The 25,735-nt window shown below is 38.3% G+C and overlaps 1 pseudogene; it reads left to right on the forward strand.

Annotated features, from left to right (window-relative positions):
• Positions 1–9,736: 9,736 nt before the first annotated feature.
• LOC117694973 (endoplasmic reticulum-Golgi intermediate compartment protein 2 pseudogene) lies at positions 9,737–23,992 on the forward strand (annotated as a pseudogene).
• The last annotated feature ends 1,743 nt before the right edge of the window (positions 23,993–25,735 follow it).

A 25,735-nucleotide genomic window follows, 5' to 3' on the forward strand; every position in this document is an offset into this window, starting at 1 on the left:
ATGATGGTGGTGGACCATGGGGTTAATTAATATTGTTTTGTATTTGTTTGAAAAAATGTGATTTCTGCATAGAAAAGGAACAACCAACAGAATGAAGAGTTAATCTACAGGTACCCACCCATACATCTCCCTGGGAATAAAACTACTACAGGACGAACAGAAACAAATTCAATAGAAAAAAAAATATGATTTGTAAGTGGCAAAAGAACTTGAATAGATATTAATAAAAGATGGCAAACAAATTAACAACTGTGCAAAAAGTAGTCTCCATCATTTTTCATCAGGAACCCAAAAGTAACAACCACACTGAAATATTACCTTACTTCTTAGAAAGCCTACTATCAAAAACACAAAAGAGAAGAAATAAACCAAGAATCCAGAAGATTACCTTTGCATGCTATTCATATGAATGTAAACATAACCATTATGAAAATGCTATTAAAGTTTCTTCCACAAAAAAAAATAATAAAAATCAAAACTACCATATGATCCAGCAATCCTGCTACTGGGTATATAGTCAAAGAACTCAAAATCAGGATGCTAAAGAAACACTTGTCTTCCCATATATACCTAAATTTTTATGTTAATTATTTAATACTTATTAAGTTCACTTATTAGAACTTAAAGTTAACTTATTAGAACAGTGTGATATTTCAACACAAAAACATAATCCGCTATCACCAAATCCAACCAGTCTTTGACTATCTTCTTCTCTTCATACTTTCTAACCTCTAATAACACTATTCTATATTTAGGTTGACATTTTGGCTTCCATATATAAGAAAGAACACTTGGCACTTGTAATCTATTTCAGCTAATGACATGCCATTTGTTCTATACATTTTTCTGCAAAAAAAAAAAATTGCATTGTTATTTATGACTGAATAATAATCTATTGTATATATTTTACTTTATAATGTCATTATAGTAGTATATATTATTTGTTATTCCATTAATGGACATATATGAATTAGTATCCTAGCTGTTAATAAACTTGAATGTATCTACCATTTTGACATACTGATCTCATTGCTTTTGCATAGGTATCCAGAGGTGGGATAGCCAGATGAAATCAGACATTTTTGAATTTTAGAGTGTACCTTCCCCCCCACCATGAGCAAGCCTGAAGAGACCTTGGTTACCACAACAAGGTCAAGTGACGGGATCTAGGTGGAGTTACCCACCTTGGCTGCCCGGAACACAGAAGCAGAACTGCCCCTGGGCTTGCCTTGAGACATCTCCCGGCGTGACTTGGAATGGACTATGGACTATCCCACCCATCTGGAACCAGGAGGGGTTGTGGGTTGGGTCTTCCCCTTTAAATTGAGAGCTGAACATTAAAGCTTTGGGCCTTGATCAGAGAACTTTGTCTTGGCCTCATCTCTTCTCGCCCTCCTTCCCCCTTCATTCCCAGTCCCCCTTTCAGGTGAATCCAGTTGACTTGTGGCCGCGGGCGGCTACATTAGAGAACTTCTGTAATAGTCTCTATAATAACTATATTTGTATTCCTCCCAAAATGGATTCTAGGAACTGAACTCATGCAGTATACACTTGTTTTTTTAAGAATTTTTTTTTTAAGATTTATTTATTGTGTACAGTGCCTCCTGCCTGCACATATGCCTGCAGGCCAGAAGAGGGCATCAGATCCCATTACAGATGGTTGTGAGCCACCATGAGGTTGCTAAGAATTGAACTCAGGACCTCTGAAAGAGCAGCAAGTGCTCTTAACCACTGAGCCATCTCTCCAGTCCCAAAAAAGTATTTTTTTAAATTCTGTGTATGTATGTGTATGTGCCTGTGGGACCAGAATTGTTGGATCCCTGGAGCAGGAGTTACAGGAAGTCAGGAATTCATCATCAACCAGTGTGGGTGCAAAGAACCAAACCCAAGTCCTCTCTCTTCTTAGAAAAGAAGGTGCTAAGAGGAAGAAAGAGCAGAAAGTGCTCTTAACCACTGAGCCATCTCTCCAGGTCCACAAATTAATTAAGAACATAAAGCTTCAGCAAGCCATCCTTATACTTACAACTTTGACTCTTTCCTAGCTAATGCAGTAAGATTTAACTAATGCTGGAAGAATAATCAATAACCTAGTTTGAACCTGTCAGATAGAAGCTATTTTCTCTAGTCATTGAGAATCAGGCTTTCCATCAAATTAAGTCTTCAACTGGATGAATGAGTTTAGTCCTCGCTTCATGCTTCATGCTTCTGAAGGAAAAATTCTCAGATTAACATTCTAGCCATTTGAGTGTGTGCATAGTGTTTTTTTCCTCTGAGTATAAAAAGATGCCATAGTAATGGTAATGGGGGCTATTGACATTCACCGAGAAAGACCTCCCTTGGCATTCCAGCTATTTACTTCCTTCCCAAGCTGCAGGTGCTCTTGGGAGATCTTTACTATACACAGGAAGTCAAGGGTTAGTTAAGGTCAGACCTCCACAACACAGCTTCTCAGAGATCACCACACTAATTTCCATGAGAAAGCCCAATAAAGCCAATGGTTTCACTAAACTAGGTTCCAGTGAAGGTGAAATTGAACTTTGGTCTGTCTCTCATCTGGGGTAATTACTTAGACCACCTTAAAAACACTTAATCTCAACGTCAATAATAGGATAACTTCTCCTAACAGGAGGACCCATCTTGAACAATGAAACATGCACTAATTCCTTCTCTAAAAGAGGAATTCGTCTGATATTTACACATCTCCTTTCATCTTATAAATTAACTATTCTGAAGTAATACATATTAATACACTTAAATTCAATGATATAATCAATACCTCTTATGTTTCAAGACAAGGGGATAAAAGATTAAAAAAAACAGGATAAATAGGCTGCAGATATACAGATACACACACATATATGTATACATATAAATATCAGTGAGTCTAAATGACGAGTATATTTTAATTTTACTTTAAAAGCAACCTAATGTTAGATAAATATCAAAAGAAGAAATACAACGAGTCAATAAATATTTGAAAAAAATTTAACATCCTTGGCCATCAGGGAATTCTAAATGAAAACTCCCTTAAGATGCCATCGCATCCCAGTCAAAGTGGCTGTAAGCAAGAAAACAAATGACATGGGCTGAGGATGTAGCCTGGTGGTAAAAAGATTGCCTAGCATGCATGAGGCTTGGTATTTAATCCTCAGTACTACAAAGATAGATAGATAGATAGATAGATAGATAGATAGATAGATAGATAGATAGATAGATGAAGGAAAAAGAGAAAGTCTTGCTTCTCTTCTTTTTTAGTCCTTTGTTTTCCACTCTTAGCTGCTTTATTCCTAAAGGCTTACAAATATAATCAAGGCCGGGCGGTAGTGGTGCACGCCTCTAATCCCAGCACTTGGGAGGCAGAGGCAGGCGGATTTCTGAGTTCGAGGCCAGCCTGGTCTACAGAATGAGTTCCAGGACAGCCAGGGCTATACAGAGAAACCCTGTCTCGAAAAACCAAAAAAACAAAACAAAACAAAACAAAACAAAAACAAATATAATCAAGTCTCTCCCACTTAAAAACAAGGTGGAGAAAAAAGAGGAAGAGGGAGAGGAGAAAGAAAAAGAAAAGAAGTAACAACAAATGCTGGCAAAGACACAGGGAAAGAGGAACCCTTATACACTGTCAGTAGAAATATAAAGCAGCTACTATGAAAGACAGTGTGAAGTTTTCTGGGGGGAAAAAAACCCTAAAAAATAGAACTTCCACATGAGTAAGCTATATCACTCCTGGGCATGTATGCAAACAACTCTAGAGCCTACCAAAGATATTTCCATATGCATATTCATTGATGCTCTCTTCACAATAGCTAGAAAATAGAATCAACCTAGACTGCCATCAACACATAAATAGATGAAAAAAAAATGTGGTTTAAAATGGGATTCAATTCAGCATTGAAAAAAAACAAAATCATGACTTTTTCAGGAAAATGGATTGAACTACAGATCATTATGTAAGCAAAATAAGCCACAGGTAGAAACACAAATACTGCATGTTTATCTCATATGTAGAATGCCTCTGTCTCTCTGTCTCCTTCTCTCTCTCTCTCTCTCTCTCTCTCTCTCTCTCTCTGTGTGTGTGTGTGTGTGTGTGTTTTAGAAAAGTAGAAAAGAGACTGTGAGAGGAGAGGAAGCAGACTTAAGAGAGGGAGAAAGAAGGAGGAAAATAGAAAGTAATGAAATATATGTGACATAAAAGCAGATGTGGACACTAAGAAAGAAGTTATAGACTAAGGAGAGGCAGGGAGTGTGGGAGGCAGATGGGGAAGGGAATTGATGAAAACAAAGTATAACAACACATGTATGACAATGCCATGATAAATTCATTTTGAGTATGTAGGTTCACTTAAAAATGGAAAAGCAATCTGCTGTGGGAGGAGGTACAACAAAAATAACCCTTTGTTTTCAGGTGTGTCTTAATTACCCAGCTGAGAAATTGAAACAAAAAATAACCTACAGTCATTATAGTTTTATTCCGTGAAATGTAAAGTTCATTTATTAATGTTATAATAACAGCCACTGGTAAAAGTTATTGAAAAAAATTCTACTACTCTGTGAGATTTTACTTTTCTTATATGTTAAGGAAGAATGTACATTTAGTTGGGAAAAGGCCACTTCTAGGTCTATCTATAATTACCACAATAGACGCTTTGGCCAGTAGTGATCTTTTGGTCTTTGAACTTCTTTGATATTTTATTTATTTTTATGTGTCTGGGTATTTTTCTTGCATGTTTGTCTTTAAAATAGATGTGTGCATGGTGCCTGTAAAGGCCAGAAGAGGGCACCAGATCCCACTGAAAGTGGAGTTAAGGAACAATGGAGCACTGTGGTTGCTGGGAATTGAACCCTGGTCCTCTCGAAGAGCAATCAGTGCTCTTAAACATTGCCATCCCTAACTCTAGCACCACCTCCCCGAGCCGGTCTCTGTCTTTCTTAAGATTCATTTTATTTATGTATAGGTATGAATGTGTCTGTGTGAGTATACGCTCACATGTTGTGCTAGTGTGCATGGACAGGGCCAGAGAGGGCACTGCAGATGGATTTACAGGTTTTTAGTGGGGTGGGTGGCACACATCTTTAGTCCCAATACTTGGGAGACAGAGGCAGACAGATCTCTGTAAGTTTGAATCTAGCCTGGTCTACAAAGTAAGTTCCAGGACAGCCAAGGCTACACAGAGAAATCCTGTCTTGGAAAACCAAGAAAACCAAAACAAACCAAAAAACCCAGGTGTTTACAGAATAGCAGGCTTGTTCCACAAACTCCAGCCCCTGTGATTTAGGAGGAAATGTTCTTAACCCCAGAACATTCTCTCCCTTCACATGTTTGTTCTTATACTTCATCATTGCATTTCATTATGTAAAGATTTTAGTAAGTATAAGCTAGTCAAATCAAAAATTTGCATACATATCTGTATAAAAATATCTGCCTATTTTTATGGGCTAGTTATTAATGGAATTCTCTGACACTGCTGTTTCAAAAACTTAACTAATATGATTCTGAGAATTTTCCATTAAACTTAGACAAGTCCTTTATAATGTGTAACATATACACTATTTTCTGTCTTCTCAGGTGTAGTAAATATATAATTTTAGAGTACTTAAAAATTAATCTCATGCTGTCCCTCTAGTTACAGCTCTATCATTTCTACACACACATGTATAAGAGTATATCTTCCATAGAAGAATATAAGCTGGGATTTATTGTACTATATAAACAGAGGAGGAAAGCAGAATTAATTTTTTCCAAGTGTCAATGATTTAGAAATATCCTTCCTCGTGGCAGTAAAATCCTGATAAAGTGTTTACTTTTGTCCATTCTCACAGCAATTAATGTTTAATAGGAATGCTAAAACTATAACCTACAGTCAGGCTTTACTAAATGGTAAAAGAAAAAAGATAAGAAAAAGCCATAGATATCAGTCTCCTACTTAAATTACTGTCTTTAGCGGGGCAGTGGTGGAGCACGCCTTCAATCCCAGCACTTGGGAGGCAGAGGCAGGAGGATTTCTGAGTTTGAGGCCAGCCTGGTCTACAGAGTGAGTTCCAGGATAGCCAGGGCTATACAGAGAAACCCTGTCTCGAAAAACAAAAAAAAAAAAAAAAAAAAAAATTAATGTCTTTAAAAGCCATGGTCCAAAAATGAGGGTTATATTGATTCCTTTTCATGGACAAGTGCCGCTTCATCCCAAATATTTACAAAGTCTGACATTATTTCTAGAAACCCCAAACTTTGGCGAAAGTGGCAAGCGTGTGTGACCACACAGCATTGTATGAAATTTTTTTGGTCTGTAACTATCATAATTAAGGATGAAGAGCAATTTGACAAGCCAGGTAAGAAAAATTAAACAGATGGCTCAGTGGTTAAGAGTTCTTGTTGCTCTTGCAAGTCTACTGGTCTTTGTTTCCCAGCATCCACATGGTGGTTCACAGATGCCTGTAACTTTAGTCCCAATGTAACCAATGCCAAATACAGCCAAAGAAAATATAAACACATAAAAGTAAGTAAATCTTTTTGTAATGATCCTGGGTTACTAGTCTGAATTTTGTAACTAGTTCAAATTTTAACAAAACTGATACTGATGAATTACTAATTACCAACAATGGATCAGGACCTAGAAACACTTTTCCTGTTATGAAACAATTTGCTATTTTTAAACTATCTTTTTTTTTTAATAGAATGCTTATTTTTATTTATTTATTTATTTATTAAACTATCTTCTAATATACAAAGAAAAACTGTTTCTACTACAGATCAGTTGTTTTTAGGAAGGAGATTTGTGCAAAGATCAAAAAGAGCCACACAAGTTACAGATGAAGTTGTCAGCTGAGAACTCTCTTGAAAGTCCACTTGTTCTACTGCCAAATCTTGGGGAGGGGTGTTGTTTGTTTGTTTTGGATTTACACAGAGATTGTTATCAAGCTTCCCCCCCCCCCATCTTTAAACAATTCTGCTTAGAAGCACTGTTATCTTTCTCCACGCTGATAAGAACTGCCACTCAGTTCCTTCACTTCACACGGATTGCTTAGTGTCTCTCTGGCAAGTACTGAGGGAATGATACTGTGATACTGTCTCACAGCCTCCCGGAGGCTTTTCACATAGCCATGGGACTATCCTGGTGTCTTTTAGGACCTAAAGACTACCATCCAAATGCCTATGCTTACAGACTTCATCTTGATTGCCCTTTAATCTCTCTGAGTTGTCTGCCAGCCAGCAAACAAAGGCCCTGGAAATTTGCTCTGGCCCTCCTACAAAGGCAGGGTAAGCCAGTTTGGAATACTCCAGTTCCTGTCACCTTCCAGTTCTGATCACTGCCCAGTTCAGCATGCACTTTCCCACCACAAATTGGTCCCACACTTTGAGGAACTCTACTGATTACAACTTCTGAGTGTACGTGACAGACCTCATCTGTTTTCAGCAACAAACCAAAGCTGGTGGTTTCCACAGCCCCTCTACAGACATTCAATAATTTTGCAGGAGCATTTAAGTGACAACATTCCCAAAGACAATGTCACTGAAGAGGCCTCTCTCCTTCACTAAGGCATATTGCTCACAGACAGACTGTTAGAACATCTGTAAACTCCCGTTAAGAGAAAACTTATTCTGGTCGAAAGAATAGACTCTCTGGCCTGGGTAGAGATATAAAATCCCAGTTGTGCTGGCTCAATTACCCAAATGAGAGCCATTCCTGGGAAGCTGGGCTTATCTTAAGGCATGCTAAAGAAATAAGCAAAATAATTTTTTCTTTAATGAACCACTGTATTTTTTCTTCCCAGAATTCCCAGCTCCTTCCCTCAGAGCAACCCCTATTGGCCACCATGACATTCCACTGGGTCTGGCGACCTTCAGGTACAGCTTCTGCTTTTTCTTTTTTTTCTGTCTCTTTCAGATGCTGGCCAAAAGCTAAGTACTCTTCTTTTCTGACATTTGGGCCTCATCACGTCACTCTTTCTCTAAACCTCCGCTCCCCACCGTGTGTCTGACTAACCTCCATAACAACCTCAATGACGTGGCTTTTTCCCTTCTCTCTTGCCTTCTCCTCTGGGCAGCTGCTGCCATTTCCGGCTTGCCTGACATGGATTTTTTTTTTTTTTTTTTGGACTCTAATAAAACTGTCCTTGAGCTTACATTGGAGTTTACCTTAAATGCTTTTATTAAGGAGACTAAGAACCCCAATTTCTTCTGTTATCATCTCCCTATATTATCTGCAAGTCTCTAAAACCAAAAATGGAGGTTTCCATAACAAAGCACTGCCTTCCTGAATAATGTAAATGAAACCACTGCAATTCTTTCCACGAATTCATGAAGCACAGGAACCCCTGCCAGCTGTAATAACTCTAAGAATTCCCCCACTATCATTCACTGTCTTGTGAAGGTTTCGTGACAGGAGACCATCAAGGTGCTGTGCTGGCCTCTCACACAGGATTGTGCCCTTGAAGCTTCTAATAAGAGGAAGTACAAGCCAGGGTCTTCCACAGCTGGCACCTGTAGGTCACAGCTTGGTAGACTAAAGCAAACAAGGATAATAAGATTGGAGCAGCGAGTTTCACACTGACAAACGCAGACAGCCACAATGAAGTATCTTCGGAAAGACAGAACACCTCATTTTCCTAACGCAAAACAAGATTGTCGGTGGTGACTAATCTGCAGGAGCATAGATCTTCCCTGTCTAACTCGGGTACTTCACAGACACCAGCACCTATTGAGAATTTCGCAAGCAGATGTGGACTTCAACTGTTTCAGCCAGATGTTTCTTGCCACATTGCAAAGTACACTGTTGTTGGGAGGGGATAACATTCCAGCTACAATCGTACATCATTGTTACTAGATTTTCAGAGAATGCTGACAGTGGTTGATCTGCAAGGCTCGCCCTGAGGTACTGTTTGAAGGCTGAGAGCGCTGCAGTAGAGCAGACATTACAGCTTGGCTGCCGCACTCTGGTGCTCCGCATTGGTTGCCCTGACAACCTCACCTCGCCGCAGGGGGGTTGGGGGTGGCGCTCAGCAACAAAACCTAAAGCCCTGCCACTGCGTGTCACAAGGCACGGAGACCAGCAAGCAAGCTAGTATTGGTCTTTCAATCCATGGATACATGTCACTTCTCTGTTTACTTATTTGTGTCATTTAGATTTATTTAAGCATTGTTTGCATTGTTTTGTAGATTTCAGGGTTTGTGGTGGGTGGGGGATACAGGGGTGTGGGTGTATGGGTGTGTGTGGGGGGGGGTTGTGTGTGTTTGTCTAATGAGGCCTTAAAGAAAACATTGAGGTTTCCCCAAAGAGAAAGAAATTGCCCTCGTGGCCTGCAGTGCCAGCCTCAAAAAATTACTTCTGAATTTTGATGCTATTTCCTGAGTTGGTTCTGGTTTTATTTTTTTCTGGAATTTACTAATCTCAGTGCTAAAAGGGGTAATAGAGCATCCATGCCATGATGAAGCAATAGAGATATACAATATATTGCCTTTTATTAATATTTAGTCAAATATTAATAAAAGGCAAGATCTGGATGCCTATGTAATGATCTCTTAAAATATCTTTCCAAAAGTAATGATTATAGTGAGATTAGCTTTCTACTGGCTGCATCTAGAAAAGTAAGAGAAGAAGCTGATGAACACAGAGCTACTTGATGATCTTAAATAATGCAAAAAAAAAAAGCCTCTGGACGGGATTCATTGTCCTTTCAAGGATAAAAAAAAAATACAACTCAACAAATCAAGCAAACAAGAAATGAGCCCACAACTAGTATGATATTTGACAATGAAAGGCTGGTGAGTCTCCCTTTAAGGAGGTCAGGCAGTGTGTGGCAGGGTTAAAGGTGCCACAAGCAGCCCATTGAAAAGGTAGTATGTGGAGATGTGAAGGTAAAGCCATAGCATCAGCAGAGACCCCTGAAAGAAAAGAGATGTCAGCGGCATGGGCAGCTGTCTAAAGGAAGCACATGAAACTGACTGGAAAAGATAGTCATATGAACTACACCTAGCAAGGCTATAGTGGAACTGCCCAACCCTATTCTCAGCATGGGCCAGGTGTCAATATTTGAATACATGTGGGTGAATACACTTAGGATTCACTAATTGGCCTGCACATTTTGATTTTGTTTGGCCTGATCTTTTATATTTTCCTGTTCCTCTCTTGGAATGGGAATGTCTGCTCTATGCCATTGCTTCTTGAAGTGCACATTTTGTCTTTTGATTTTTGCATGCACTCACAGCTAAGAGCTTACTTTGAGTTTCAGATGAGACTTGGGATTTGGTCCATTGAGCAATGTTGGGATGTTTTAAGACTCCGAGGATTCTTGGAGACGGACTAAATACACCTTGAAATATGAATATGACATGGATGTGAGCCTTTGGGAGCCAGAAGCAAAGTATTGTAGTTTCCCATCTAGAATCACTCCTGCCCCTAAGACTCACGTATTAAAGACTTAATTCTCCTTGTGGAACTATTAGAAGGTAATAGAATACACTAAGGAGAATCTACTAGGAAGTATTGGGTTACTGGGGATGTACGTTGAAGAAGGCTATGGCACTTCCTATTTCTTTGCTTCCTGATTACCATAAGATGAGCATCTTTAATTACCACATAGTTCCCATCCTCATGTTCATGTACAACCCAGAAAAATCACAAGTTCAAAACTCTCCTGAGACCCATAGAGAGGCCCCAGATCAAAAGCAAAGCAATAGTACAACATTCTAATGAAGTAATATATATAAAGATAAACCAGATACATTATTATTTTTAAAATGTCCATATTATCCAAAAATTTTACAAATTCAATGCAATCACCATCAAAACACTAATGATACTGTTCAGAGCTAGAAGGATAATCTTAAAATTCATATAGAAGCAGAAAGTCCCAAAATAGCCAAAGTAACCTTAAAGAAAACGACAACAAAGTTTAAAAGTATCAAGTTTTATATATTTAAAATTATAGTAACCATAAGTAAAGCATGCCATTGGTGTATAAATAGATACATAGACCAATTGAATGGAATAAAGAACCTAGGAATAACTGCATTTATAACCAACTGATCTTTAACAAAGATTTCAACTTGTTATTGATTCATGTATAGCAAGCAGACTAAAACCTGACCCCTTTTCTCCATACCAAAAATCAACACAAATGAATAGAATATTTTAACATAAGATCTGAAACTACCACTGAAAAGCATGATCTCAATAGATGTGATGGAACAGCCTTCTGGATGGGATGCCAAAGCACAGAACACAGAGCGGAAAAAAAATGGCAAATAAGATGGTAAGAGTGTCTACACAGCAAACCAAGGCACTGGTGCTGTGAAAACACAACTGTGGAAATGGAGAAAGCCTGTGCACAGAGAATTAACACAGAGAGCATCAGAAGATGGGTTTTTAACAAAATAACCCAAAGAAAATCAATTGGTGACATTTATATTGGGCAAATCATCAAAAGAAGAGATAAAAATAGCCAATAAATGCATGAAAGTGTTTAGAGGTGAACCAAAGGTACAATGACATTCTGTCACATTATCAATTCCATCATAGTTAATATCATTTTTAATTGTTTTTGAGACAGGTTCTGGGGTAGCTCAGGTTGGTCTTGAACTTGCTACATATAGCCAAAGATAAGTTAGAGTCTTTAATCCTCCTGCCTCAATATCTCCCAAATGCTGGAATTGTAGATGTGTGTCTCTATCCTCGACTTTATGCTGGTGTTTTTTGTGGCATTTGAGGGAGGCTGTTTGTTTGTTTTTCAAGACAGGGTCATGATACACATAACCCAAGCTGGGCTGGAATTCACTATATTGCCCAGATTGGCTTCAAATTTGTAATCCTCCTGGCTCAGCTTCCTTACTTCTGGGATTACAGGTATATGCTCAAAACACTATTTTCATGAAAAAAAAAAAATAGATGCTGGCAAGAAAACTCCTAGGCATTTTTAAAAGAAATATAAAGCAGTATACCAGTATACCTAAAAATAGATGTATTACATGATCTAGCTATATCACTCTGAGTATACATCCAATTTAAATGATATTACTGTATCTGAAAGATACCTTCATTTCCATTTTGTTACAGTACTATTCACAATAAATAAAATATGAAGCCGGGCTGTGGTGGCGCACGCCTTTAATCCCAGCACTTGGGAGGCAGAGGCAGGCGGATTTCTGAGTCTGAAGCCAGCCTGGTCTACCAAGTGAGTTCCAGGACAGCCAAGGCTATACAGAGATACCCTGCCTCGAAAAACAAAAAAAAAAAAACAAACAAAAAAAAATATATATATATATCCCAGATGCCCATGAACAAATAAATAAAGAAAAAGAGGTATGCACCAATACAATAAAATGTAATTTAATCATAAAAGATGATATTCTATTATTTGTGGCTAAATAGATGCAATTGGAAGATATTACATCAAGTGAAATAAATCAGAATAACATGTTCTCTCATATGAATATTTTACAGTTAATTGGAATATAGATTTGTTATTATTAGAGACCAAGGAGGAAGAAGTTAGTGAGGCTAATGGGAGGTTGGATAATGGATACTCAAAGATGGGAAGATAAATTTATTATGTTCTAATGTTCATTTTTTATTGGATACTTTATTTATATTGCAAATGTTGTTCCCCTCCCCGGTTTCCCCCCTCCACAAAACCCCCTATTCCATCCCCCTCCCCCTGCTTATATGAGGGTGTTCCCCCACCCAGCCATCCACTCTTGCCTTCCCATCCTCAAATTTCCCTACACTGGGGCATCAGCCTTCACAGGAACAAGGACCTCTCCTCCCATTGATGCCTGACAAGGCCATCCTCTGCTACATATGCAGCTGGAGCCATGGGTCCCTCCATGTGTACTCCTAGGTTGGTGGTTTAGTCCCTAAAGTTCCAGAACTTTACAAAAACAGCTCACAATAACATGTTATACAGTTTATGAAAAACTGAATGATAGGAGCTCACAGACTCCAAACAAAAATAATAGTGAGGAAAGTAATATGCTAATTACCATGATTTTATCATTACATGTTTTGTATATGTATCAAATTATATTACCCAATCAATCTATGGAAATAAAATAATATGCATTTAAGTGCTCTTTTGTATAGTATCCTATATTTCACCTACATGCAATGAATTTTACATTTATAGATAATGTCTTAGTTTGGGTTTTATTCACTGTGAACAGACACCATGACCAAAGCAACTCCTACAAGAACATTTAATTGGGTCTGGCTTACAGATTCAGAGGTTCAGTCCATTATCATCAAGGTGGGAACATGGCAGCATCCAGGCAGGCATGCTGCAGGAGGAGCTAAGAATTCTACATCTATCTTCATCTGAAGGCTGCTAGTGGAAGACTGTCTTCCAGACAGCTAGGTTGAGGGTCCTAAAGCCCAGGCCCACAGTGACACACCTTCTCCAACAAGGCCATACCTCCAAATAGTGCCCTGGGTCGAGCATATACAAACCATCACAGATAGTATATAGATCAATAATCATATAACTACCTCACAACTGCCCCCAAATAATCATCTTTATAAAACAAAATAAAGTAAACTAAAAACTGGAAAATATCCTAATAAACCTTTCTGTTAAAATGACACACATCAGAGCAATGCAGGTGAGAACTCACAACATGTTACGTTATTATAAAAAACGTAAAGGGTAAGTATTACAGAGGATTTGGAGAAAAGACAACATTTACCCAGTGTTGAGGGGAGTGTAAGTTAAAATAGTCAGGATAACTAACTAAGCTGTGTGAGTCACTTGCACACACAGAAAAACATGAAAGTAGGAGGACTTGTTAGGAAGAAAGGGGACTAAGAACGGCCAATAGGAGGTAAACAGAACTAAAAAGTCACTCAAGAGATTCTGGAGCTATTAAAAAATTTAATTTTTAATAGCCATTATGAGCCAGGTATGGTGGCACACACCTTTAATTGTAGCATTAAAGAGGCAGAAAAAAGGTGGGTCTCTGTGAGTTTGAAGCCAGCCTGGTCTGTATAGTGAGTTCCAGGTTAGTCAGGGTCGCATAGTGAGATCTTGTTTCAAAACCCAAAAACATTCAAAAAAAATATAGCCACTAGGTCAAACAGTATGAGGATGTTCTTTTAAAATATAAATAAAACAAACTTCAAGAAAAATACAGCCACTGGGTCAAACAGTATGAGGGGGTTCTTTAAAAATATAAATAAAACTACTGTATAGTCTAGCCTTTGTACTTCTTGTTATATATTGCCAAAGTATGAAATCTGTATCCCCAAGCAATATCTGGATATAGTAGTTCCTATAGCCAACATAGGGAATAAACCTAAATGTCCATAGATAAGTAGAAAAGAAATATAAATGGATTCAATCCCAGCACTTGGGAGGCAGAGGCAGGTGGATTTCTGAGTTCAAGGCCAGCCTAGTCTACAGAGTGAGTTCCAGGACAGCCAGGGCTACACAGAGAAACCCTGTCTCAAAAAACCAAAAAAAAAAAAAAAAAAAGAAGAAGAAGAAGAAGAAGAAGAAGAAAGAAAGAAAGAAAGAAAAGAAAAAGAAAAAAAAGAAAAGAAAAAATATATAAATGGAGATGTAGCCTTCAGGAGTTCTGTAGCCATGGGAATTATGTTCTTCCGACAGCCTGAATAAGTTGAAGGAGACCTCTGAGCACACAACCCCAAGAACACAAGCTGCAGAGAATAGTGGCTCTTACTCACCTCTCCTGCATACAGGATCCTGTGGAACCTGCCAGTGGGCTCTGAGAATATCACCTTTCAGCATAGCTCAGCATAGCTCAGCATAGCTCAGCATAGCTGTGCCTGCAATGCACTCCACAAATTAATGTAGCTCTAAACTTTAGCCAGAGAAGCTTCTTTCTGCAGTTGGCAGTAGTTAATGTAGACATTAACTTCTGAGACAAGAGACTGAGAACAAATGACTGTTGAAAGCTCAGCCCTAAATGAGACATCTATGTCAACCTGCTTTTTAAGAGTCAGGGAATGTCTCAAAAAAGGAAGAGAAAGAATTTAAGAACCAGAAAACAAGGAGGAATACTATGGAATGCTCTCTTCCAGTCAAGAGATAACTTTTAGGAAGGGAAAAGGAGGTGGGCTGGTAGGATGGCTCAGCTGGTAAAGGCATCTGCTGTCAATCCTGACAACCTGAGTTCAATCCCAGGGACTTGCACTGTGGAAAGAGAGAACCAAATCCAGCAAGCTGTTCTCTGACCTCCACATGCATACTTAGACACGTCCATGCATGAGCCTGCTTACCTGAATACATACACACTAAATAATAAACAAACAAACAAATATGATGAAAAACTAATTTTAAAGAAGATCACATGAAGGTAGGAGGGGGAATTGTTGGAGGGTGCCTAGGAGGAGTCATGAGGGACTTAGGAGTTCATTGGATCAAGATACAGATTATGCATGCATGAAATTGTTAAAGAACAAAAATAGTCTGAAAGTTAACATGTATATGTATAAATATGTAAAAGTATATACAACAATATCATACACACACACATATATCACAATGAAATAGTGTTTAGCCTTGAAAAAAAGAAAATCTTCTGGCCATATATTACTCACACACAAATAATATAGACAAGATATAATTTTGAAAAGACTGTAAAAGACAGAAGTTGGGGAGGACCAAGGGAAATAACATGACAGAACTGCTGTAATCATTAACTCACATGTAGCTATGGTTGTGTGGCCAGGATGAAGCCAGTCAACATTGTAGTATATAAAGGGGAGGTTTTCACAAGCCCACATAACTAACTGAGGAGCTATGGATAGTTGATAGCTTCTAGGGGAGGGAGACTCAGTTTTCCTTTAAGGAGTAGCTCCTTGTAGAGTGACCATTTCCCAGTTAATGGTCCTACACCATGGAATAGATTGGTTGTACAAATCAGAGTCAGTGTATTATCTTTAAAAAGGACACAAAGTTGCAGGGTAGAGAGGATCTAGGAAGAGTAAAGGGGAGAAGTGGAAAGAGGGTGAATGAGTAAAATACAATGTAAATACAAAGTAAAATGCCGGGCAGTGGTGGCGCAAGCCTTTAATCCCAGCACTTGGGAGGTAGAGGCAGGTGGATTTCTGAGTTCCAGGCCAGCCTGGTCTACAGAGTGAGTTCCAGGACAGCCAGGACTACACAGAGAAACCCTGTCTCGAAAAACCAAAAAATAAACAAACAAATAAATGAATAAATAAATAAATAAATAAAATAAAGGTGTGTTCCACAACTTCCTGGCTTCCAGCTCTGAACTTTAATCTTAAATATGAACACCTCTCCATCTACCTGTCTGTTTGTCTGTGTGTGTGTGTGTGTGTGTATGTATGTATGTATGTATATATGTATATATGTATCTCTCCCCCTCCTTCACCCTCTTTTTCCCCCTTTCCCTCAAAGGTCTCACTTTATATCCCAGGCATGCCTTGAACTCAAGATACTTCTGCCTAAGGCACTCAAGTGCTGGGATTTCAGGCATACACAACCACTCCTACCCCAAGTTTTTATGTCCATAACTGTAGCTCAACAATCCTTACCAAGTGAGGGGAAGGAAATGGTGGAAGAGGGGTGTGATTAAACGTGTTGTTGTCTATGAGCTCAAAGCAGTCACTGAGTTCAAAGATGAACCATGATTTGTATCTTTTCACATAACTTCTCTACCAGGGATTTCTTTTCTCAATTTCTCTGTCTGACATTTAGTATGGATGTCATGTTTGGCAAAGCATCCCCCACCTTTCACTATTTCTCCATCCTTTCCTTCATTTTCCTCATCACACAGCCACCCACTAACTATTCCTATACTTTGTCCATAGTCAAAGTTAGCTACTTTGTCCCTGTTAACTTTCACAGCACCTTACACCCAGCTGTCACAGTGATTATGGCATTAATTACAAATATTTCTTGTTGTTTGTAATTAACTACAAATTAGTTCACATTGGACCTGTGACTCCTTGAAAGCATGGGTTCTGTCTTATCTCTCAAGTCCAATAGAGAGAATCCTAAAAGAACAGTCAATAAATATTTGGCAACACAGGCAAATGGATGGAACTAGAAAATATCATCCTGAGTGAGGTAACCCAATCACAAAAGAACACACATGATATGCATTCACTGATAAGTGGATATTAGCCCCAAAGCTCACAATACCCAAGATACAACTCACAGACCACGTGAAGCTCATGCAGAAGGAAGACCAAAGTGTGGATGCTTCTGTTCTTCTTAGAAGGGAGAACAAAATACTCACGGGATCAAATACAGAGACAAAGTGTGGAGCAGAGACTGGAGGAAAGGCCATCCAGAGACTGCCCCACCTAGGGATCCATCTTATATACAGTCAACCAAACCCAGACACTATTGTGAATACCAAGAGGTGCATGCTGACAGGAGCCTGATAGAGCTGTCTGCTGAGAGGCTCTGCCACAGCCTGACAAATACAGAGGCTGATGCTCATAGCCAACCAAAGGACTGAGCATGGGGTCCTCAATGGAGGATTTAGAGAAAGTACTGAAGGATCTGAGAGGGTTTGTAGCCCCATGGAGGGAGCAACAGAGTCAACCAGCCAGACCCCCCAGAGCTCCTGGGGACTGGGCCATCAACCAAAGAGTACACATGGAGGGACCCATGACTCTGGCCGCATATGTGGCAGAGAATGGCCTTTTTGGACATCAGTGGGAGGAGCAGGCCTTGGGTCTCAGGAGGTTCAATGCCCCAGTGTAGGGGAATGCCAGGGCGGGAAGGCAGGAGTGGATGGGTGGGTGGTGGAGAGCCAGGGGGAGGGGGGATGGGATAATGGGTTTCCAGAGGGAAGACCTGGAAAGGGGATAACATTTGAAATGTAAATAAAGAAAATATCCAATAAAAGAAAAATATTTGGCAAATGAGTGGCAAAATGAAGCTTCTAATCCAAGTCTAATTTTTAAAAAGACACTAATTAGAATTGTGGAAATAACTATAAACAGGGGCACTCTGTTACTTTGCAGGATGTAAATAGAATTTCACTAATCAGTTAATTATTCCATACAAGTTGTTTATTTTCATTTTAAACAATAGAGGAACAGAGTCTCCAAGGAACAGTAGGGTCTATTTATTAAGGACGTTAAAGTATATTCTAGCTTGAAGAGAAAGATGACTCATGAAAGAAAAAGGAAAACAAAAAACAAGAGCTGAAACAGTGAGTCACCTATAATAGCCACCTACTGAATTGCAAGGAAACAAATATGTTATCTTCAATAAGCAAGGGAAATCAATGTTCTTTACAATAAAATACAAAATATTTGAGATACCAATCAACAAAAACTATACTTCTTTTGGCTTGAAGTAATTCAAGCTATGCTAGTAGATATGTCTACATGTCTCCTTACTTACCCAAAACCTTATGGTAAAATACTTTCAGATCTCCTCATTGTTTACCATATATAATATACATGATTTATTATATATTTAGTGTATATATATTATATAAATTCCATATATGGCAGGCATATATATATACCATATATACTATATATATGGTAAACAATGAGATTTGAAAGTACTCTATACACAGTATATATACCATATATATGTGGCAAACACACATACACATACATATTTGAACCCAACTCTCTCCAATCTATGGTACTTTGTACATCATATTTAATCTTTCCATTCAGCCAGACCTTGTGCATTTTGTGCCAGGGTCTAGCCAGGTGTGTCTCCCTTATCCTTTCTCCCATCCACATAGCCTCCTCAAACCCCTAGATTTAGCCAAGATCCTACATCAGTGCCCTGGCCTAGTCTGGCCATCCTGATTGTGCTGGTCCCTATCTAAAGGTCCCTCGTGTGACACACACAATTTGTCAAGCCAGGTCCTGCATATCTTACACCAGGGTCTGACCTGGTAAATCCAACAGATTCTCCTCTCCACAAACTCTCCTCATTCTCCAGATCCACCCCAAACTCCAGGCTAAGACCATGATTCACATTGCTTGCCAACTCAGTCCCCTGTGTTCATCTGACTTCCTTCCACTTGACTTCCTTCCACTTAATCTCTATATAACCTTTAGAACCAACTCGGCTCACATATTCTCTGCTTTGCCCCAAACTGCTCTGTCCATTTCAGACACAGAACTAAAAAAAAAAAATTCTGTGTGTTCAGATCTCATCACAAAAATACAATCAATATCAAAGATCAAGGCAGTATTTATATACATATACACACCAAAATTTACTAGTCCTATATGTCCCATGTTCCCCAATGAGAACTAACCAGATAAACCCAAGGACACAATTTTAAAAGGATAATCATAAGCTTCAAAGAAGTCAAAGAGTTTAAAAAGGATACAAAGAAATAGCTCTATAAACTTAAAAAAAAATGCCTGAGTTATGACTAAGAAAGCACAAACATGAGACTGAATAAAATGGCAAAAGTAGTCTAGAATTTGAAAACAGAATTTAATAAAGAGATAGAAACATTGAAAAGCAGCCAAGCTGAAATGAAGATAGAATTGAGAAACCTGTTAACCCAACTTGGAAACTCAAAGGAGCCGGGCGGTTGTGGCGTACGACTTTAATCCCAGCATTTGGGAGGCAGAGGCAGGTGGATTTCTGAGTTCGAGGCCAGCCTGGTCTACAAAGTGAGTTTCAGGACAGCCAGGACTACACAGAGAAACCCTGTCTCGAAAAAACAAAACAAAAAACAAACAAACAAACAAAAAAGAAACTCAAAGGAAAGCCTTATAAGTTGAATGAATCAAGCAGAAGACAGAGATCAGGACTTGAAGATAAAGTTTAGGATCTAGACCAAATAAGCAAATAATATGAAAAAAAAAAAAGACTTTTTAAAATACAGGAAAGGAATATTCTGGAAACATAGGACACAATGAAAGAACAAACCTTCAAATTATAAGCATATATGAGGAAGAAGAACCCAGGTCAATAGGTCAATGACATAGACCATATCATCAACATGATCATCAAAGAAAACTTCCCCAAAATAAGGAAAGGCATATTCATGCAGATACAAGAAATACACAGAACACTAAATAGACAAGTTCAGAATAGAAAATCCCACAGTATTATCATAGTTAAATCACTAAGTATACAGAACAGAGAAAGAGTATGGAAAACTTCAAAAGAAAAAAACTCATGTCACATATAAAAGAAAGTCCATAAAAACAACAGCTGATTTCTCAGTAGCACCGTTGAAAACCAAGAGTCTGAAGCAAAGCACTCCAAGTCCTAAAAGACTACAACTGTCAATCTAGACTACTGTACCAAATAAGACTATCTGACATAGGTGAAGGAGAAAGAACTTTCCATGATATAAAAACAGCCTCTAAAAAAATCATATCCACGCTGGGCGGTGGTGGCACACGCCTTTAATCCCAGCACTTGGGAGGCAGAGGCAGAGGCAGGCGGATTTCTGAGTTCGAGGCCAGCCTGGTCTACAGAGTGAGTTCCAGGACAGCCAAAGCTATACAGAGAAACCCTGTCTCGAAAAAAAATCATATCCAGCAGACCAAAACTAAGGAAAATACAGGAGCGATACATCTGGATGAAGAGAGAAATAAGCACAGCCAAAATATTATAGAAAGAAAACAGATAAAGCCATAATTACACTGTACCCTAAAAACACAACACCAAAAGTCAACAACAAAATGACTACAATCAACATACACCTTCCAATAATACCTTTAAATATTAATGGCCTCAATTCTCCAATCAAGAGACAGACTAGATAGATGGATTAAGCAACAATATCTGTTTATTTGTTCTCTAAATGAAACAAATCTTAGCTTCAAAGATAGATGTTAAATATCCAATAAAAAAAGAGAAACGATAAGCACAATGTGCCTTGCTTCAGTCAGTAATTGTTCAAATAAGAGTATCTAATCTCCATCCATACATCTCCACACATTCACTCATATTTTCAGAGACTGGTTTTTCGTTAAATGTCACTGGATCAAAGATCCATGTCAAATCCGGTCACACTTCTGTGCTTATTCTTCATCACATTTCACCACTATTTGTCTTAATTTATTTGCACTGCCTTAACTAAGTGCTATAACCCTAATGGATTGTTTGCAACTCTAGGGACTTGAAAGCCTCAAATAAAGATACTCTCAAATTTGGTGTTTAAAAAAAAAGATAGATGCTACTTTTGAGTGAAAAGGTGGACAAAAGCACTCCAATCGAATGGGACCAGGAAAGAAAGGAACTGCTATTCTAATATCTGACAAAATCGATTTCAGACTAAAACTAACCAGAAGAGACAAAAGAAGACAATACTTCCTAGCTACAAATTGCCAGATGTTAGTATACAAACTGGAGTAACTACAGAAAACAGGAAAGGAAAGGGGGGTCATGTTAGGGGGGCAATAGAGGGAAATAGCAGTATATAAGTTATTCAGGGAAAATGAGGGGGCTTTAATTAGGGAAAGGGAGGATGATAAATATAGAAGGGTGGAGTGGAAACTTAAGTGTTCTTTGGAAAGTTGGTTGGACAGTGTTTTGCTGGGGCAAACACATGAAGAAGCTTATAGAGCTAGCTGTGCAATGCCCGTGTGCTTCAAGTCTTCCCTGACCTTCACTACCCTGAGAGAGGCACAGCTGAGAACTTCTCCTAGTGTTCCTCCAGGTCCCTCCTGCTGACTCCAGCCAAGGTTGAGGCCTGGCTGTCTCTGCTAGGTTGTGCCACCACTATGACTAGTGGATGCTATCCCAACTCTACTGAACTAGAGTACTAGTGTATCCGTGAGGTGTTTGGAAGTGGATGGAGCTGCCACTCCTAACCTGTAATCTGAACAGCACATTTCCAGACAACACAGAGTGGAGTTGCTCCAAAGAACCTTTCCAAACAGGTCCACTTTTTTTGTCTCCTTTCTTTTCCACTACCTCTGGTGGGTGATGGGCTACAAGGGATGGTTAAAAAACATCATTTAAAATAAGATTTGAAAAAAATTAAAGTTACAGAAGGAGGGTGAAATAACTATAAGGGTGTCTGAAAAAGTCATTGAGAATCATTATTTAGTTACTTAAAATTACAAATAATACATACATATACATTTATATATTGTTTATTTACTTTCCCTTCCATACTAACAATGGTTCACCCAAGAGCCATAGACTAACAAAAAAACAAAAACAAAAAAACAACCCAACAAGCATGAGAAGCCTCCATTTGAGTTGTTGGTCAGAGTTGTCCTAAAGACTCCAAAAACATTATAAGCTATTGTTGTTGCCTTTGATTTCCTCCCAGAGATCAAAGGTGAGTCTACATTGCTGTAGCTACCATATAAGTCAGACATAAGACACAGAAGATCAGAACTGAATGTGACCTGAAAGCCTCCCTGAGGCATTTATAGTACTAGTAGGTGCCATGAAAACTTCCAAGGGAGGAAAGAAGGGAGGACTACCTATCTGTGATGTCTGTGAACTACAACAATGACCAGCATTGCACAATAATCCTACAGGTGCAACAGCAGGACACCTACCTTGGTAGTAATCAACAGCTCTCTATTTAGACTTAAGACCTGCTCAGCAAAAGGGAAATAAATCATGGTTGGTATTGAACCAACCAACTATCTGGGACTAATGAAGTCATGGATCTTGGAGGAGAATCTATAACCAATACTTTACTAAACCAGCATAATCCTTAACTACTTTATATTTAACCTTATATCCACATATAAGTATAGATCCCACCCCTAATCAAGGAAATATCTCTTTGTAACAGGAGACCATTACAGAAAATCACAACTAATCAAACTTCAGAGAACAAGTGATTGTCTAATGCCCAGCCCCAACCAGTCTATCCATAACACAATTCCTGTGCCTGAGGCTTAGAGATCATAGCAAAAGGGGGTGAGCAGAAGGGAGGTAAGAATCACAGAAACAAAGTTCGCTGTGTGACTGTGTTTCTTAGAAATGTCAAGAAGCAACTACACCCATGAAGTCTCATCAGCACAATTACTTAAATAAGACCTGAACAAGGATGGCAGAGGTCTATATACAACTAAGAAATGCTGAGAGCAAGAGAAATTGTCTTCTCCAGGGAAGAGCCCCCAGTTGGTTATCCAATACTAAATGGTTAGTCCTGAAACTATATATATACAAGTAACATGATATATACTGAGAAGATTGAGTTTATATATTTACGTTATGTTATAAAACACAATTAAAAAAGAAGCCATAAATTTGAGAGAGATCAAAAGGTTACACGGAAGGAAGTGGAGGGAGGAAATGGAAGGGGGAAAATGATGTCATTATATTTTAATTTCAAAAAATAAAATATTTTTTTAGAAGTGTAAAGGTATGATTTCATGAAGTAAAACCATGGGTATAAACAATTGTCAGCATATTGAGATAAATGACTAAAGTATGACTATGAAGTAGACAAGGACTTTTCTAGCAAGTTGAGAATCAGCATAGCAATAACTGTCACCACACGAAGTATCAGTTGGAGAAGAACACTGGATTTAGCAGAGAAAATGGTTGTGTCTACAGATAGTTGAATTCATAGACTGGCAATTATTTGAGTTTTCAGCACAGCAGAGAGTTTGACAGAGGATGTGGCAGCTGACATAGCAGAAGAACATCTTTTTCAAGATGTACTATGCAAAAGTGCTTTAAAAAGCACATCAACAACACTCCCACCAAAGGAAGCTGATTCATCCCTCACTCCAGATGCATGCAGAATCTATGATCATCTGTATATCAATAAAGCAGCAGGCAATGCTCACATAACTATGGGCAAGGCAATCCCACTTCCTCAAGGACATGCACATTGGGTAGCACTTGTCAACCATAATTCTTACAATGTTTCTCACAGAATAGATTTTTTTTTTATTTTGGAGGAGCTTATTGGGGAATTATTATTAATCTTTTAGATGAATCTGAAGAAAAAAAGGACTATAGATCACAGCAGATGCTGTAATATTTTATTGCAGTTGTGCCAACAAACCTAAATCATACAAGATGTCAGCAGGCATCCAATTTTCTCTGAGGGAAAGGGAAGAAGTATGCTGCAGGCAGCCTTTGAGTTTCTGGAAAATTGAAAAATACTACTGAAGAACCAGCCTGCTTAGGCTTAAAAGCCATCTTATAGTAAAGCCAAACTAACTTTGCTCCTGTTTATAATTAAACCTTTGTTTCTCAAGAATTGGGCTATGCCCACCTTTATCTAACCTTACACATCCAACGTTGACCTCTTGAACCCCTCCTTAGGAGAGAGGCAGCCTGTATACATGAATTTAAAGGCTTTAATGAATTGCTTGCTTTAACTTGGCCACGATGATTTAGGTCAGTGGTTTTCTTCTCCCATCTTTGAGATTAACACTATCTCAGTTCTCTCACGGAGACAGTCACTGAGGAGTCTTTTTGGTATTATTTGGAAGAATCTTTTCAACAATGGGCATGTTACATAAAAACTGGACATTTTAGAAACAATTTGTTTTCATTTCAAACTTGGATCCTAGGAGCTCATCTGTTCTGTCCTCTTTGATGATAGCCACACAGACAACAAGTACATCTTTTAGAAAATAATATTTATTTTAGTAAAGAATACTGTGGGCAAGGCACCCATGGTTAGCACCTCCTGAGTAGAGACAAACACAACAAAACATTTTTTGCCTTAGACATAATACCTTCTTAATAATAAAATGTTGTGCAGTATATTCAAAGAAAATGTGAGAACCTAGAAATATGCTTATTTTTAAAAGAAAAAAGAAAAAAACAAACAAAAGATGTCCTGTTTATGTGTATTGTATCTGTTACAAAAGTCCTAGAAGAAATTATGCAACTAACGGTGAGTCAGCCCAGCCAGTGTCTGACACAGAACCTCTTATACTCTCATGGAAAATGGATACTATGGAAACCAGAGCCTGGGGGATAGAAGTGAAAAAATATTTAAAGAGAAGAGCACTGATAAATGTAAATATGTGCATTTTTAGTTTTTAAAAGATGATGGCAGAATAAAATGTGTAAGACATTTAAAAAACACAATGACTACATGGATTGTGTTGAAGAATAACCAGGCCAGATATTTTGATCCTTGGGACTTTATAAGAACATTTTCTATTGACTCAGTAATCAATTAATAGGTAACTTTTGTATGTGAGGTGTTATTAATGAAGGCGTTGGCTTTCAGTAAGTGAAAGGGGAAAAGACATCCCAAACAGAAAATATTAGTGTGTAAATAATAGGAATTAGACAGACAATGTTTAAGAAGCTGGTTTCAGGGACTGAAGTAGATAAGCTTATAACTACAGCAATTTGGTACCATTTCAAAATAATCATGTACCTTTCTGAAAGCCAGAGATTCACAAAAGCAAAGGTAAGGTCTCATGTGAAGATGTCTTATGAATCCTCTACAGCCTACTAAGAATTCTACATATACAACAGATTATCTAGTTTTCTGATCAACAAATGATAAATATATAGCAACTTGACTTTATGGAAGATGTAGCTAAATACTATGGCACATTTGTCTTACCTTAAAACAAATTCTCTTCATTAACTTGAATAAATTCCCAATAAGAGAACAATTATTGTTCAAAAAATTTATATGCTTCCCCTGAATATTTGGGCAATAGCCATAGTTCAGGAGCTTGTTCCTTTCAAAAACATGCACGGGGGCTGGTGACATGGTTCAGGCAGTAAAGGTAATTGTTACCAAACCTGATGACCTGGGTATGATCTTTGTAAGGAGCAGGTCCTTAACAGAGCTGACTCCATATTGTAATAGGAAAGAAAACAAGTCTGGACAAGTACAGAAAACAAGTTT

Source organism: Arvicanthis niloticus, chromosome X (assembly GCF_011762505.2).
Source record: "Arvicanthis niloticus isolate mArvNil1 chromosome X, mArvNil1.pat.X, whole genome shotgun sequence".
Classification (NCBI taxonomy): Eukaryota; Metazoa; Chordata; class Mammalia; order Rodentia; family Muridae; genus Arvicanthis; species Arvicanthis niloticus.